Here is a 16,544-nt window from a genome sequence, read left to right as displayed (position 1 = left end):
ATACGGAGTATTCAATTAACACACACACACACACACACACACACACACCCATATGTATATGTATATACTGGCTTGTCATTCATACAAAATTGACTTGATTTGTATTTTAGTTCATCTATTGACACGGTTCAGAGTCATTCATTATTTTATTTTATTTTTTCTTTTTCACAGAGTCCATTCACTATTGACCTATTGACCTTGATCGAGTCTAATTAGTTGGTAGGGACAAGTAGTATCTATAACTAAAATAAGGCACACTATTTTAAATAAATTGACCACCTAACATTTTACTTACGACCCATTCATGGGAATTGTTTTCAAAGTCCAGTTGTGTTGACCAGTGGGTTTCCTCTAACTTCAATTCCAAATCAAAATAAGTTAATTTTAAAATGAAGCTGAAGTTTAAATTGCTCATTTTTTTGCAGTAATTTCAAGCCAACTTCTTATATGAGTTCAAGTATATAGCATGATCACTTACATTGATTAGAATGTATTTCTTTATTATTATTTTTTAAAGGTAAGTAAGGAGAGAACTTCATTATATAAATATTTCTTTGGTTGATACAACATGAGGTTCATGAATAATGATTCTCCAAGTTTAATATAACATGATGTATAGTTACTCTAGGTAGTTTAATTTAATCATAGTATTATTAGGACAATATTGGCTAACAATGTACGTGTGGCTTGTTAATCAAGTTAGCAATTGTGTTGACGTGGCTAGCAAGAGTGTGTTTGTAACGACCCTAGCTGATGCCAAAATTTAAAAAAAATTCGGCATAACCTCCCCTAAAAATGAGCCTTCAACAACCTGTCCCAATACACAAAACACATAAAATCATCCAGCATCCCATTCATCCGTTTATTATACCTCAACATAGTTCCTCTCATGGTGGAACATTCACACACCAATTAATCTAAATTAACATAATTACAGTCCCAAAATACACGGTTAAGATTTAAAGTCCCTGTCTTACAACGTTACATGATACAATTGCATGAAAACATATACCATAATTCCATTAGTTTCATTTACATCAAACAAAAGATAAGTTTGTTCTTATGTTACAAGGCCATGAATACTAACTTAGTTACATCTCCACAACTATGAATATACATAAAATGGTCAAAATACAAAATATTAAACAACCTTCTAACAACTTTCAAGCTTGAGGTGGATTGTCGTCCACCGGTTCATTTCTAAGACCTGAAAAAAATAATATAAATAGTAGGGTGAGCATAAAGCTCAGTAGGTGACACTTAAGACACAATTCTTGTGTCCTTGTGAATCCAAACAAAGCATAGGCCAATGGAAAATAGGGATCATGCAATTTAGGGAATTAAAACAATATGCACGTCAATTCCAATTATAAACCATGCAGTGCAATGAAATGTAATACATGCTAATGTCACTCCCCATTTTCATTCACAAAACCATCACTTTCAAATGTTAATACAGCCCACCCTTTGGTAACCCCGCCGCGACACGAGAGGAGGATTGGCTATCGTCCCTAGACCTTTGGTAACCCCGCAACGTCATCGAGGGGCCTGAATAGCTCAACCACGCTAGGGCGACTCCCTAGTCCCCTCTAGGCTATATTAACCTCCGGCCCGTTGGTAACCCCGCAGTGATCGGGTTTATCAAAACTATTTGACAAAACTCTTCTCCTAAAATTTTCCCCATTTTCATTTCAAGACAAATTCTCCCATTTTATGCATCCCAATGACATGTGCATGGATGTACATATAATATCAATATTATGACAATGGGAAATTTGGCACAATCTAAATAAACATGTTCTCATTTGTCATTTTCAGCATGTTAACACATAGTGGGCATGATAAAGCAACTTCTAAACATATTTTACACATGAAACAAGTCATAATCAAGCTCTTGAAAATTCTCTAGACATCATTCATACAATCATAGATACAATTAACTCCCAATTAAACATGTTTGACGCGACAAGGAGGTGTAATTCACAATAGAACAAGAAAGGAGTGTATTAAGATGCCCCTACCTCAAAATGAGCAAAATCCCTAGAAATGGGTTCTTAAATTCGAGCTCCCAAAGAGGACCAAAAGCCGGAATTTCTGGTACTAGCACGTAGAGCTCGTCGTGCTTGTCGTTTTGCCTCAAACGGCTCTCAAATCTACCAAGGATTGAGAGAGCAATCAAGATTTGAAGTTGTAAAAGAAAAAAAGAAAAAAGAAAATAAAGAGGAACAGAGAGGCTGCGGGAGAGAAGAAAACAGAGAACAAGAAAAAATGAAAAAAAAAAACGTGGTCTTATGACTACTTTACAAAAGCTGTGGGTCCCACCTTTTTTTTTTTTTTTTTTTTTTTTTTTTTTTTTAACTTACAGACATTACATTCTCCCCAACTTTAAAAAATTTCGTCCCCGAAATCAAGACATACCCGGAGAAGAAAACAACTCTGGATACTCCTGTTCGAGCTCCCAAGTAGCATCCTCGACTCTGTGGTGTCTCCAAAGGACTTTCACCATTGGTATCGTCTTGTTCCTCAACACCTTTTGTTGTGTGTCAAGAATCTGAACTGGTCCTTCCTCGTAGGAAACATCCTCATCAATGTCTACATCAACCCAACTCAAAATGTGAGATGGATTTGGCTCGTACTTCCGTAACATCGATACATGGAAAACATTGTGGACCCTATCCAACTGTGGTGGCAAAGCAAGTCTGTAGGCAACCTCTCCTACACAGTCCAAAATCTCAAATGGTCCAATGAATCATGGCGACAACTTGCCACTTTTCCCGAATCTCATCAATCCTCAATCCCTTCCGTGAAGAAACCCGAAGAAAAACGTGGTCTCCCACCTCAAAGGATAACGACCGTCTCCGCTTATCCGCATAACTCTTCTGTCGGCTCTGAGCTGTAAGTAACCTCTGTCTTATCAACTTAATCTTCTCAGTAGTCTCGAGTACAATGTCAGGTCCTAAGGCGGCTGTCTCGCCTACCTCAGTCCAACAAGCAGGAGATCTATAAGGTCTACCATACAACGCCTCAAATGGAGCTATCTGAATGCTTGCCTGATTACTGTCGTTGTAGGCAAATTCAATAAGTGGAAGGCGATCCTCCCAACTACCACCCAATTCAAGCACACATGCCCGGAGCATATCTTCCAAAATCTGGATAGTACGCTCTGACTGACCATCAGTCTGTGGATGTAATGCCGTACTTAGATGCAACGCTGAGCCAAACGCTGCTTGAAGTCCTTCCCAGAATTTCGAAGTGAACTTAGCATCCCTATCTGACACAATGGTTACTGGAACTCCATGTAACCTTACAATATTTTTCACATAAAGAACACCAAGCTTCTCTGCATCATCTGTTGCCTTAATATGCAAAAAGTGAGCCGTCTTGGTCAATCTGTCAATGATGACCCATACGGACTCATTGCCCCTTCGTGACCTTGGAAGACCTGTCACAAAATCCATAGCAATATGCTCCCATTTCCACTGCGCTACAGGCAATGGTTGTAATAAACCGGCTGGTTTTTGATGCTCTGCCTTCACCTGCTGACAGGCGAGGCATCTAGCCACAAACTGTGCAACATCTTTCTTCATCCCGTTCCACCAATACTGACGTCTTAAATTGTGATACATCTTGGTACCACCTGGATGAACTGCAAAGCGGGAAGTGTGAAACTCCCGTAAGACGTCCTCACGACAAACCGTAGGAACCACCAACAAACCCCTGAACCGTAGACCCCCATCTGCATACAAGGCCCAATCTTTCACTGTCTCACAACTAGAGATCAAAGCGTGAATGGCATCTAAATCCGGGTCTTGTCTCTGTGACTCAATCACTCGTACAACAAGAGTAGGCTGAGCCACAAGACTAAACAAGAATGCTGGCTCGCTATCAACATCGTCATCAAAACAATACAATCCCATCTCTGCCAAATCCTTAAGCATCTTCCACTTCCAAATAGCCAGATAGGCCAAAGTTCCACGAGATTTTCGGCTTAAGGCATCTCCTACCACATTTGCCTTGCCCGGATGATATTGCAAGTCAAAATTATAATCTTCCAAGAATTCAACCCATCTTCTCTGTCTATTGTTCAAGTCCTTTTGGGAGAAAAGGTACTTGAGACTTTTATGATCCGAGTACACCTCGAATCTCTTACCATACAAGTAGTGTCTCCAACACTTCAAAGCAAACATAACTGTCGCCAACTCCAAATCATGAGTAGGGTAGTTTTACTCGTGAGTCTTCAACTGTCGAGACCCATAAGCCACTACTCTACCATCCTGCATCAACACACATCCTAAACCATCACGTGAAGCATCACAATAGATCACATAACCCAAGCCACGCTCAGGTATCACCAACACTGGAGCCATAGTCAATCTTGTCTTCAATTCCTGGAAAGATGACTCATAGGCTTCATTCCATGCAAACTTAATCCCTTTCCGGGTTAAACGGGTCATAGACGCTGCTAAACGGGAGAAATCTTTCACAAATCTCCGGTCGTAACCCGCTAGACCAAGAAAACTATGGATCTCAAACACATTCTTGGGTTGCTCCCAATGCAAAACAGCTTCAATCTTTGATGGATCAACTGACACTCCGCCTTCTGAAACAACATGTCCCAAAAACTTCACCTCTTGTAGCCAAAATTCACATTTCTCATATTTGGCATACAACCGGTGCTCCCGTAAAATTTGTAAAACAATACTTAAATGGATCTCGTGCTCCTCCCGAGATCGTGAATACACAAGAATGTCATCCACGAAAACTACCACAAACTGGTCCAAGTAATCGTGAAAGACGCGGTTCATTAAGTCCATGAATACCGCTGGAGCATTAGTCAAGCCAAAAGGCATTACAAGGAACTTATAGTGTCCATACCGTGTACGGAATGATGTCTTCGGGATATCCTCATCCTTAACCCGCAACTAATAATAGCCAAACCTCAATTCAATCTTGGAGAAACAACTGGCTCCCCTCAACTGATCAAATAAATCATCTATCCTTGGCAAATGATACTTGTTCTTGATGGTGGCACGATTCAACTTCCGATAATCGATGCACAACCTCAAAGAACCATCTTTCTTCTTAGCAAACAAGACCGGTGCGCCCTATGGTGACACACTCGGTCGGATGAAATCTTTCATCCTCAAATCATCAAGCTGTCTTTTTAATTCCTCCAATTCAACTGGTGCCATACGATACGGTGCCATAGAAATCGGCGCGGTACCTGGCATTAACTCAATAGAGAACTCCACTTCTCGGTGTGGAGGCAACTCTGTCAAATCCTCCGGAAACACATCCAGAAAATCACGAACAACTGTAGGATAATATTCTTCCACAACATCATCCTCTTCGGTTATAAGGCTAGCCAAAAAGTAATCACCACGACTCTGTCCACGAATTTCATAAAACGATGAAATGTGGGAATCACTCCGATCTCCCACGAAAAAGAAACAGTCTCCCTCGGGAGTACAAACTGTAACCCTTCCTCTGAAACAGTCGATCGTTGCATGAAAGGAAGCTAACCAATCCATCCCGAGAATGACATCAAAGCTAGTCATCTCCAGGAGGATAAGGTCAAACACAAAAGTCCGCCCGGCTATCACAATGGAACAGTCCCTCACGACTCGGCTAAAAGACACTGAAACTCCAATTGGCGTATCAACACACAACGCCTGACCCATAAAACTGACCTCTAACCCCGATGCAAGTGCAAATGATGATGAAATGAAAGAATGAGATACATCAGAATCAAACAAAACACGGGCCCAAGAACCAAACACTGGAAATATACCTCGGAGAACTGAAGATCTAGGAGATGCATCAGTCGGTGCAAGGGCAAAGACACGCCCCTGTGGTGCCTGTGCCTGTGAACTACTAATCTGAACACCAGACTGTTGTGCCGACACAGTAGGAGTATCCCTCCTAGCTGGTCGTGAACCCTGAGAAGACAAGACAGGCTGTGGTAGTGGCGGCGGTGGTTTGAAACCTGATTGAACCATAGCAGACTGTGACGGCCTCTGCCGTGACACTCTACCACTAGTGGTGCCTGCTCCCTGACTCGGACAGTCCCGAATCAAATGGCCCTGCTGGCCACACCCATAACAAGCCTTTGGAGCTGAAGAAACTGAAGTCAATCTCATAGGACAACTGGACTTGTAATGCCCAGGCTACTGACATTGATAACAAACAATTCCACCCTTGTCAGATCCAACTGGCATAGGAGTGGTAGGAACAGATCGTGTAGATTGTTGCCCCTGAAACTGAAATGAACCACCTTTATTCTTCTTCCAAGAAGATCTTTCTGAGGATGGCCCTGCACCCCTCTTCTGCTTCCACTGTTCCCTTCTCGTATCCTTATCTCTGTTATCTGCTTCTGACATTAAAGCCCTTTCCACTGCTTCAGAATATACCTTGATGAACTGTGCCGTGATCAACGGCCTCATCCGATCATTAAGACCAGAAACAAACTTCCGAGTCTTGTTAACTTCATCTCTCACCATTTCTGGAGCAAAGCGAGAAAGTGAAGTGAACTTGTTTTCATATTCTGCCACTAACATGCTCCCTTGGATAAGGTTATGAAACTGGTCTTGTAACTCCCATCTTTTAGAAAACGGAAAGTACTTTTCATAAAACAATTCCTTCAACTTGTCCCAACTCATCTCCTCCACCTTGTACCGACTCGTAACTGACTTCCACCATAATTTGGCATCCTTAGCAAACTTATAAGTAGCTAGGATGATCTTCAAATGATCCTCCGTCACATCCATTGAAATCAATTGAGTTTCAACTTGCTCCATGTAGTCATCTGCTATCATTGGATCCGCACCGCCCTTAAACATAACTGGCATCAGCTGAGAAAACCCCTTAATAATCTTGAGACGCTTCTAAGCTGGCGTCTCCTCAACTTGAACTGTAGGTTGTAGTGCCGACTTCGACTGAGCAGTAATCATTGCCCTCACGATATTTTGCAACAAACGATTTAACTCCAGTGCCACAGAACCTTCACCCACTTCTACGGGTGCTTCAACATTATCCCTCCTTGTGGGGACAACTCTTGGGGGAATCAAGTCCCTAAGAAGTGTGTCCTCATCATTTAGCTCCTCCGGATTAGAGCTGGAGCTCTCGCCAACATCACCCCTAGTCGGTCTAGGGCCAACTTCCCTGATTTCCTCACGCCGTGACATCGTTCTATAAAACAAAGAAAATAATTCAATAACGATAACACTAAGGTCCAACCGTGAACAACCCAACGCAAAAAGATATTGTACAAACATTAAGCATGTAATACTATGTAATGAACACATTAATATAGGCATATAAGCACATAAGCACGTAAGCAGTTAATCATACTTTTTCAAATAGCAAAACACTTTTCAAAACAAGGAAATAACAATGCAAATAACTTCCCAGATAACCCTAGGTAAGCCTCTACCCGTCGTCTTAGTGGTATTCGAACCATCGCTCTGATACCAAATTTGTAACGACCCTAACTGATGCCAAAATTTAAAAAAAATTCAGCATAACTGTAATACCCCTAATTTTAAAAGGATAGTCTCGGTATTTATTTATTTATTTTTATTGTATATTTTTAATTGTTTAATTGATTATTTGACTAATTGTTTATGTGTTTAATTGAATTAAGTGTTACTTGATTAATTGGCTACTTATCTATGTGTTATTTGTATTTTGTCTAGGTATTATTTGTATTATTTGTTTAATTAGATTGTGTGCTTAAATGATGTATTTGATTAATTGTAATTAATTGTAAATTAAATGATTAAATGTTTTATTTTATTTTATTTTATGGTTATGGTTAGTGGTAATGGGCTAACTAATTGGGTCCCATGAACTACTTGGATAGGAGGTTGGATGGGTATGGATAATTACCCATGGATAGTTGTATACATATATATATAGATATATATGTATATACATATATATAAAAAGGAAAGTAATTTATTAATATTATAGTAACTTTAGTATTAATAAATAATCTGATGTATATATTTTATATATTTATATAATAAGGATATACATATATTTTATACGTAACATGTTTTAAGTTACCTTTTTAATATTATGGTAACTTTAGTATAAATAAATAATCTGATGTATATATTTTATTTATTTAATGAGGATACAGATAGATTATATACGTAACATGTTTTAAGTTACCTTTTAATATTATGGTAACTTTAGTATTAATAAATAATCTAATGTATATATTTTATTTAATTAATAAGGATATACATAGATTATATATGTAACATATTTTAAGTTACCTTTTTAATATTTTTATTTTTTTATTTTTCTTTATTAAGTTGACTTGGATTGGAAAAAGGAATAGGGTTATTATTTAGCCTATAAATACACAACTATAGGTTGAAAAAGGAGTGAAAATATATCACGTAATATATTCTAGAGAGAGAGAGTTAGAGAGAGAAGGAGAAAGAGGAAGAAATGAGGAGAAAACCCTTTAGAGAGAAGATCAAGGAAGAAGAAGTTTAACTTTCAGTCTGAAAGTTTAAGGCAAGTTCTTCTTCTATCTCTTTCCCTTTGATTCGTGTTTCTATACATGTCTAGGAAATTTCAGGATTTATTAAACACTTAAAATTAAATAATTATGCATGTTTAATTGGATTAGAACATAGGTTTTATGAATTTGGTTCATATCTGTTCTTGTGTTATGAATTAATAAATGCATAATTTTGATTTGATTTCCGGTGTAAATTTTTACATGTTTAAATTATGTATATTTCATATCTGTGGAATGATGGAATGTATAAACATGCCTAGGATTCCTGAACATTAAATAGGAACTAGGTTTGGGTTTAAATAAATTTAAATAGACTCAATCATAATGATGCTTGCTATTTGAATGTTTTAAACAAACGAATGAATTTAATCTTTTAATATGTTTTAACAATTGAGATTAAATGTGTAGGATGAATTGGATATGGAGAATGCTTATTTGACGGTATAATAAAATATCATCATATATATAAGATTCAGTTTATGTAGGACATATGATATAGGAAACTTAAATAAATAATAAGTCATTCATATTTTGTGATAACTTGATATCATATTATCATAGTTATTTCTGGATTGTTTGATGTATTTCCTTAATCGTTACATCAATTGTTGAATTGTGTGATTTAATGCACCGGTATGGGACAGTGGCATTCTAGGAACGGATTAACTTATCAGTTAAGTCCTACATATTTTATATAAGGGAATGGATTAACTAAAATGTTAAATCCTACTTATATTCAAGTCAGGTCAGCTGAACAAGTTGAATGACTTATGGAGGATTAATTTATTATATAAGGGAATGGATTAACTAAAATGTTAAGTCCTACTTATATTCAAGTCAGGTCAGCTGAACAAGTTGAATGACTTATGGAGGATTAATTTATACTGAATAGGATGGTTACTAGATTATATATATATAAGTATGGTGCCATGATATGAGCTTGAGTCTCAGGATCAGTGGTTAGGGTGCGTATATTGCCAGGGATGTGTATCTAGATATAGTGTAGTTGTGTACCCTAGTAGGTCTAGGTACTCATGCCCACTATATGTGCGTTTTGCATGTTGCCTACTATTTAGGTTGAGACAACCCTATAGTCTAGTGAGGTTCCTTTAGTGTGTATATATATATATACGGACTACTAGTTACTGTTGGATTGACTATGATGTATACGTGTATCGGATCTCTACTTGGATTGTAGTAGAGTAAAATTTGTTTGTGGGCCTGACCCACCATTATTTTTCAGGTGTTCGTCAGGAGTAAAGGTTGTTCGTGCTGAGCAGGTATCAGTCTACTTCATTCTTCCGATGTTACATAAGAGTTCCTTTATGATTCAGTTTCCTGATTTAGACAGTTATTGCTGTCATTTGTTTAGTTTGGATTTTCTAGGGGTCCACACAGTATGGATTCCCAGTTGTATTTTGGAGGATCAGTTGTATCAGAAGAGTTTATTAATTAATGGAAATATATTCTGAGGTTTATTATTAGATTATCATTTTAGTTTCTTGTCAGCATTTTATTTATTCTTCTTTATTCTTTTGTACTCTGTATTAGTTTATTATCAATTTGTTTTGATATCCTCAGGTATTCGGGCGTGGGCCTGGCCAACCCGCATTCGGAAATCCGGGGGTATCACAGTTGGTATCAGAGCATTCCAGGTTCAAGTGTCCTTAGGAGTGTCTTTTGTTATGTGACTTCCGCGTTGCGTCTCTTAAAACTTAGAGCCCGTATTAGGATTCATTGTACTCTATTTACGGTTCATTTGGAAGAGCTGATGTCAATTATATTCTATAGTTACAGAATGGTTGGCACTAGGAAAAAGATGGGGTCTAAGGCAACAGCGATAAAGACCAAAAGGAGTAAATGAGTACATTATTGATTTCATTGCCCAAAGGCAGAATTAGGGATCAAATGTTTAGGTTCGTTTGGAGCTACTTTAAAGTATAAGCCAAGGAATGATTTAGATGTGCATGATAGGTCATCGCATATCGGGGCCAACACGACTTCAGTTGATCTCAAAATGGAGACAAGTGGGGATTAGGAGTCCAAAGAGGATCCTAATGGAGGAGATTTCAGCGTATTCAAGAGAAAGGGTACTACATATGGAAGATGGATGATCGCGCGAGGGTGATCTTATTTGCTGGTTGTATAGCGAATGTTATTTGTAGAATTGGTATTGATCAATCTATATATAATTAAACTGTTTTATCATCTCTAAAAGAGATATATAAGAAGTACTCTTCAGAAGATTGGAGATTTGATGGAGTTCTTATCAGAACGAAACGTATGATTTTGTATCACATTCAGGAAGGTATTGGTATTATGTTGTGACGTTCTAATTCACTTTATAAAGCCAAGTTAGATAGTTTACATTCTGCGTATAGGGAGGATGAGGGTTAAGCCCTTAGTATTTGCTTAGACAAACATATGTTGCTTTTAAGCTATGTTTAAAGGGTATATTTTGAGGTTGGATGATTACCTACAAAATTATAAAAGGAAATTGTGAAACAATCTGGTAAGGTTGATTTCAAAGGAGACTTTCTTTTCTAGAAAGAATGATGTCCTAAGTAGGAGTATATTTTGTGCTAGTGTGTTTGTCATACGTGTTTTACTTTCGTTGATTATTCTGGTTAATGGTATGTAGTTTAGTTGGGGACACAAGTATGTGATCAGCTAACTATTGTTTTAATAACATGGACTAATAGCGCTATTTACGCTAGATTTGTGAGCATATGGTCGTAAGATTTGGTAGATACACATAAATCTAGCCAATCTATTGGACCTGGACATATGTCATTATGGTGTGTTTTGGGATGGGATAATTAAACCATGATTACGAGTCAAACAATCTAGAACGATTTGTTTGATATACTTTACGTTAGGTATAGATTCGTATCATATTACAACACCATGATATTGGTAATTGTTAATGTTTCGGTATGCGTAACGTAGTGGTAAATAATGATCACTGTAACACCACGATGATTTATCTGAGGTGCCAGATTTGCTGAACATCTTCTTGAAAAATTCTGAAAGTTGTTGCTAAGTCGAAAGGAGGATTTAGTACGGGTTTAGGTACTTATTAGAATGACATCGATTGAGGATAGTAGATTGAATAAATATTCATCAGTCTATTCTTAATCAAGAATTTTATTCGTGAGGGCGTGTCATTAGGAGGAGTTGCCGGTGTTGTATATAGAGGATGAAACTAAGTCTTATTCACTTGCATAAATAATATGGAATTTCTTTTTTTTTTTTTAGATCACAATTTGCAACAATTAGTTGTTATTAGGAAATTGATAACTTATGTAGAGGATGGAAGGATTTCATATTCTTTTGAAGATAGACAAAGAAGTCGGATTGTCATTAACTTGTTTTAAAGAAACATGGTGTGTCAAAGACAAGATGGTGAGACCAAACACCTTTATAAAGATGAGGTGCATGGTATGCATGGAAATGTTGTAGTTTGTTGACTTTTGTTGAATTAAAGTCATAGTTGACTATTGATAAATGGAATTACTGATTGATTTTCAATATCGGCAAATTTATCACGGATCAGTGGTGGATAGATTTAGTTACAGAATTCGCTTTTGAAGACGCTCCAATTTAAACGTTGGGTACAGACAAAAGCTGGTGGTACTGGACTAACGGTACTTTCTATAGACAAATTGGATGGAGGATGCACGGACTGAGTTTCACAACTTTTAGTTCTTCTAATATTTATTAGATAATAGAGATGGACCATCAAAGATCACTAGATCCTTTGCAGCCATTTCCTATACTAAAGTGGAAATGAGTGAGCATTTTACAGATTTAGTTGCGGGAATTCTGATTTTACACAAGGGTCAGGATTTTGGATGGGATATTGGTTGACTGATACATTATTCTTGTCTATTTCGAACTGGTACGACTTTAGTTCACACGAATAGAATGGATCACGAGACGGTTTAGATAGATTACAATGGTGATTCACACTTTATATCAAGTTCCGTCTGGTGGAAGCAATGATGTGAATGGATGCTCTCAACATACGATAGAATATTTAAATCTTTCGGTTAGTTGTTGAGTTATTAGATGCATTTATAGCAGGTGTAATAATAACACTTGTTATTACTACGGTAGCTGAGAATGTCAACTTTGAATATTGGAGCTGACCTTGGAGACGGTGTTACCTTACTCAGATGGAGTTTAAGGTATTCGAGGAGGATTTAGTAGTTTCTGTAAATAGTGATATGACGGTCGGGCGAATGAGCTGAAAAATTTATAATTTTTCTTGGTGTGATTAAACGGTTAGAAGGTACATCATGACATCAAATGTCAGTTTTGGTGAATAGATACGGATAAGGATGCATATATAATTGCCCTAAGTGTAAACCCTGCTACAAAGGTGGAAAGTTGATCATCGGATATCATAGGAATCTTTAGTCACTTCCTATCACAAATATGGAAGTTGAATTAAATAGGAGTGACGGTCGATGGGAAGGATCGACATTGATTTAGAATTTCAATTTTCCATATGGAATCCGAGTAGTGGATTGAGAAATATCACTTAAGGACATAAATTTAAGTGATGCTTATTTTAGAACTTCATAGTAGTTCTATAGTTCAGTGATAGTGGTATTATAACATGTGGATGTTCATTTTAATGGATGCAAAGTGCTATTTCGAAGGAGCTTTGTGAAGATTTTGGAGCAGCAGCTTTACTTCATATCTATAGACGAATGAATTAATCGAGAGATTAAATTAGACCATAAAGGATATGTTTGAGGTGTATATCCCAGATTTTCATGGACAGTTGGAAGTGTTTACTTCACTTGTCGGAATTTTAACTGTGATATTGTTGGCACAAGGAGGTTAGTGTGACAACTTTGGAGGTTTTGTATTTTTCACAATGCATACCTCTCATTTGTTGGTTGGAAATGGAAGTATGGGTTGTATAATCAGACATTGACTTCATTTAAAAATATGTCGGAAAGAGATACTTCCCTTTGTATTGAACTGCGCGCGGTTGGGAGGCAACAGTAGGATGTTGAAAATAGTTGAACTCGTATACTAGAGTTTTTCTATCAGGGAGTAGTTTGCTCGTTCTGTTTTCTATGTAGGAAGAAGGCGATTTTTGGAGAAAGGTAAATTTTACTTATTACATTGACTTTTAAAAGATTGTGTTTCGCAATTGAGGCAGTCGCCTCTGAATTAGCGTTACCAAATTATTAGCTCTGGGTGCATAGGAGTTTGTGCGTATATTCTATGGCACTTGGAGGTATGTAGATCATTCCCTTGTCGACATGGGAGGATTACGTTGTTATTTGATACAACCTACACATCGTATGATTCTTGTGTTTCTTAAAATATAGGAACCCTATCTACCACTTGGTATGTTGGAGTTAAGTAGAACCCTTATAGTGAGGTTGCGTCTACTTGGGAATAAGAGGATGTTTTTCGCTCACAGTTTCCAAGCATAATGGAAGAATAATGAAAGGAAGTAAGGGCGAATTCCGAGGACGGAATTCCTTTTGTTAGGGTGGAAGAATGTAATACCCCTAATTTTAAAAGGATAGTCTCGGTATTTATTTTTTATTTTTATTGTATTTTTTTAATTGTTTAATTGATTATTTGACTAATTATTTATGTGTTTAATTGAATTAAGTGTTACTTGATTAATTGCTACTTATCTATGTGTTATTTGTATTTTGTCTAGGTATTGTTTGTATTATTTGTTTAATTAGATTGTGTGCTTAAATGATGTATTTGATTAATTGTAATTAATTGTAAATTAAATGATTAAATGTTTTGTTTTATTTTATTTTATTTTATGGTTATGGTTAGTGGTAATGGGCTAACTAATTGGGTCCCATGAACTACTTGGATAGGAGGTTGGATGGGTATGGATAATTACCCATGGATAGTTGTATACATATATATATAGATATATATGTATATACATATATATAAAAAGGAAAGTAATTTATTAATATTATAGTAACTTTAGTATTAATAAATAATCTGATGTATATATTTTATATATTTATATAATAAGGATATATATATATTTTATACGTAACATGTTTTAAGTTACCTTTTTAATATTATGGTAACTTTAGTATAAATAAATAATCTGATGTATATATTTTATTTATTTAATGAGGATACAGATAGATTATATACATAACATGTTTTAAGTTACCTTTTAATATTATGGTAACTTTAGTATTAATAAATAATCTAATGTATATATTTTATTTAATTAATAAGGATATACATAGATTATATACGTAACATATTTTAAGTTACCTTTTTAATATTTTTATTTTTTTATTTTTCTTTATTAAGTTGACTTGGATTGGAAAAAGGAATAGGGTTATTATTTAGCCTATAAATACACAACTATAGGTTGAAAAATGAGTGAAAATATATCACGTAATATATTCTAGAGAGAGAGAGTTAGAGAGAGAAGGAGAAATAGGAAGGAATGAGGAGAAAACCCTTTAGAGAGAAGATCAAGGAAGAAGAAGTTTAACTTTCAGTCTGAAAGTTTAAGGCAAGTTCTTCTTCTATCTCTTTCCCTTTGATTCGTGTTTCTATACATGTCTAGGAAATTTCAGGATTTATTAAACACTTAAAATTAAATAATTATGCATGTTTAATTGGATTAGAACATAGGTTTTATGAATTTGGTTCATGTCTGTTCTTGTGTTATGAATTAATAAATACATAATTTTGATTTGATTTCCGGTGTAAATTTTTACATGTTTAAATTATGTATATTTCATATCTGTGGAATGATGGAACGTAGAAACATGCCTAGGATTCCTGAACATTAAATAGGAACTAGGTTTGGGTTTAAATAAATTTAAATAGACTCAATCATAATGATGCTTGCTATTTGAATGTTTTAAACAAACGAATGAATTTAATCTTTTAATATATTTTAACAATTGAGATTAAATGTGTAGGATGAATTGGATATAGAGAATGCTTATTTGACGGTATAATAAAATATCATCATATGTATAAGATTCAATTTATGTAGGACATATGATATAGGAAACTTAAATAAATAATAAGTCATTCCTATTTTGTGATAACTTGATATCATATTATCATAGTTATTTCTGGATTGTTTGATGTATTTCCTTAATCGTTACATCAATTGTTGAATTGTGTGATTTAATGCACCGGTATGGGACGGTGGCATTCTAGGAACGGATTAACTTATCAGTTAAGTCCTACCTATTTTATATAAGGGAATGGATTAACTAAAATGTTAAGTCCTACTTATATTCAAGTCAGGTCAGCTGAACAAGTTGAATGACTTATGGAGGATTAATTTATTATATAAGGGAATGGATTAACTAAAATGTTAAGTCCTACTTATATTCAGGTCAGGTCAGCTGAACAAGTTGAATGACTTATGGAGGATTAATTTATACTGAATAGGATGGTTACTAGATTATATATATATAAGTATGGTGCCATGATATGAGATTGAGTCTCAGAATCAGTGGTTAGGGTGCGTATATTGCCTGGGATGTGTATCTAGATATAGTGTAGTTGTGTACCCTGGTAGGTCTAGGTACTCATGCCCACTATATGTGCGTTTTGCATGTTGTCTACTATTCAGGTTGAGACAACCCTATAGTCTAGTGAGGTTCCTTTAGTGTGTATATATATATATATACGGACTACTAGTTACTGTTGGATTGACTAGGATGTATACGTGTATCGGATCTCTACTTGGACTGTAGTAGAGTAGAACTTGTTTGTGGGCCTGACCCACTATTATTTTTCAGGTGTTCGTCAAGAGTAAATGTTGTTCGTGCTGAGCGGGTATCAGTCTACTTCATTCTTCCGATGTTACATTGGAGTTCCTTTATGATTCAGTTTCCTGATTTAGACAGTTATTGCTGTCATTTGTTTAGTTTGGATTTTCTAGGGGTCCACACAGTATGGATTCCCGAGTTGTATTTTGGAGGATCAATTGTATCAGAAGAGTTTATTAATTAATGGAAAT

The sequence above is a fragment of the Cornus florida genome, unplaced genomic scaffold, assembly GCF_030987335.1.
Source record: "Cornus florida cultivar Cherokee Brave unplaced genomic scaffold, ASM3098733v1 CherokeeBrave_3.0.0_Hap2_Chr05, whole genome shotgun sequence".
NCBI classification, from domain to species: domain Eukaryota; kingdom Viridiplantae; phylum Streptophyta; class Magnoliopsida; order Cornales; family Cornaceae; genus Cornus; species Cornus florida.
This window is presented reverse-complemented; position numbering follows the sequence as displayed.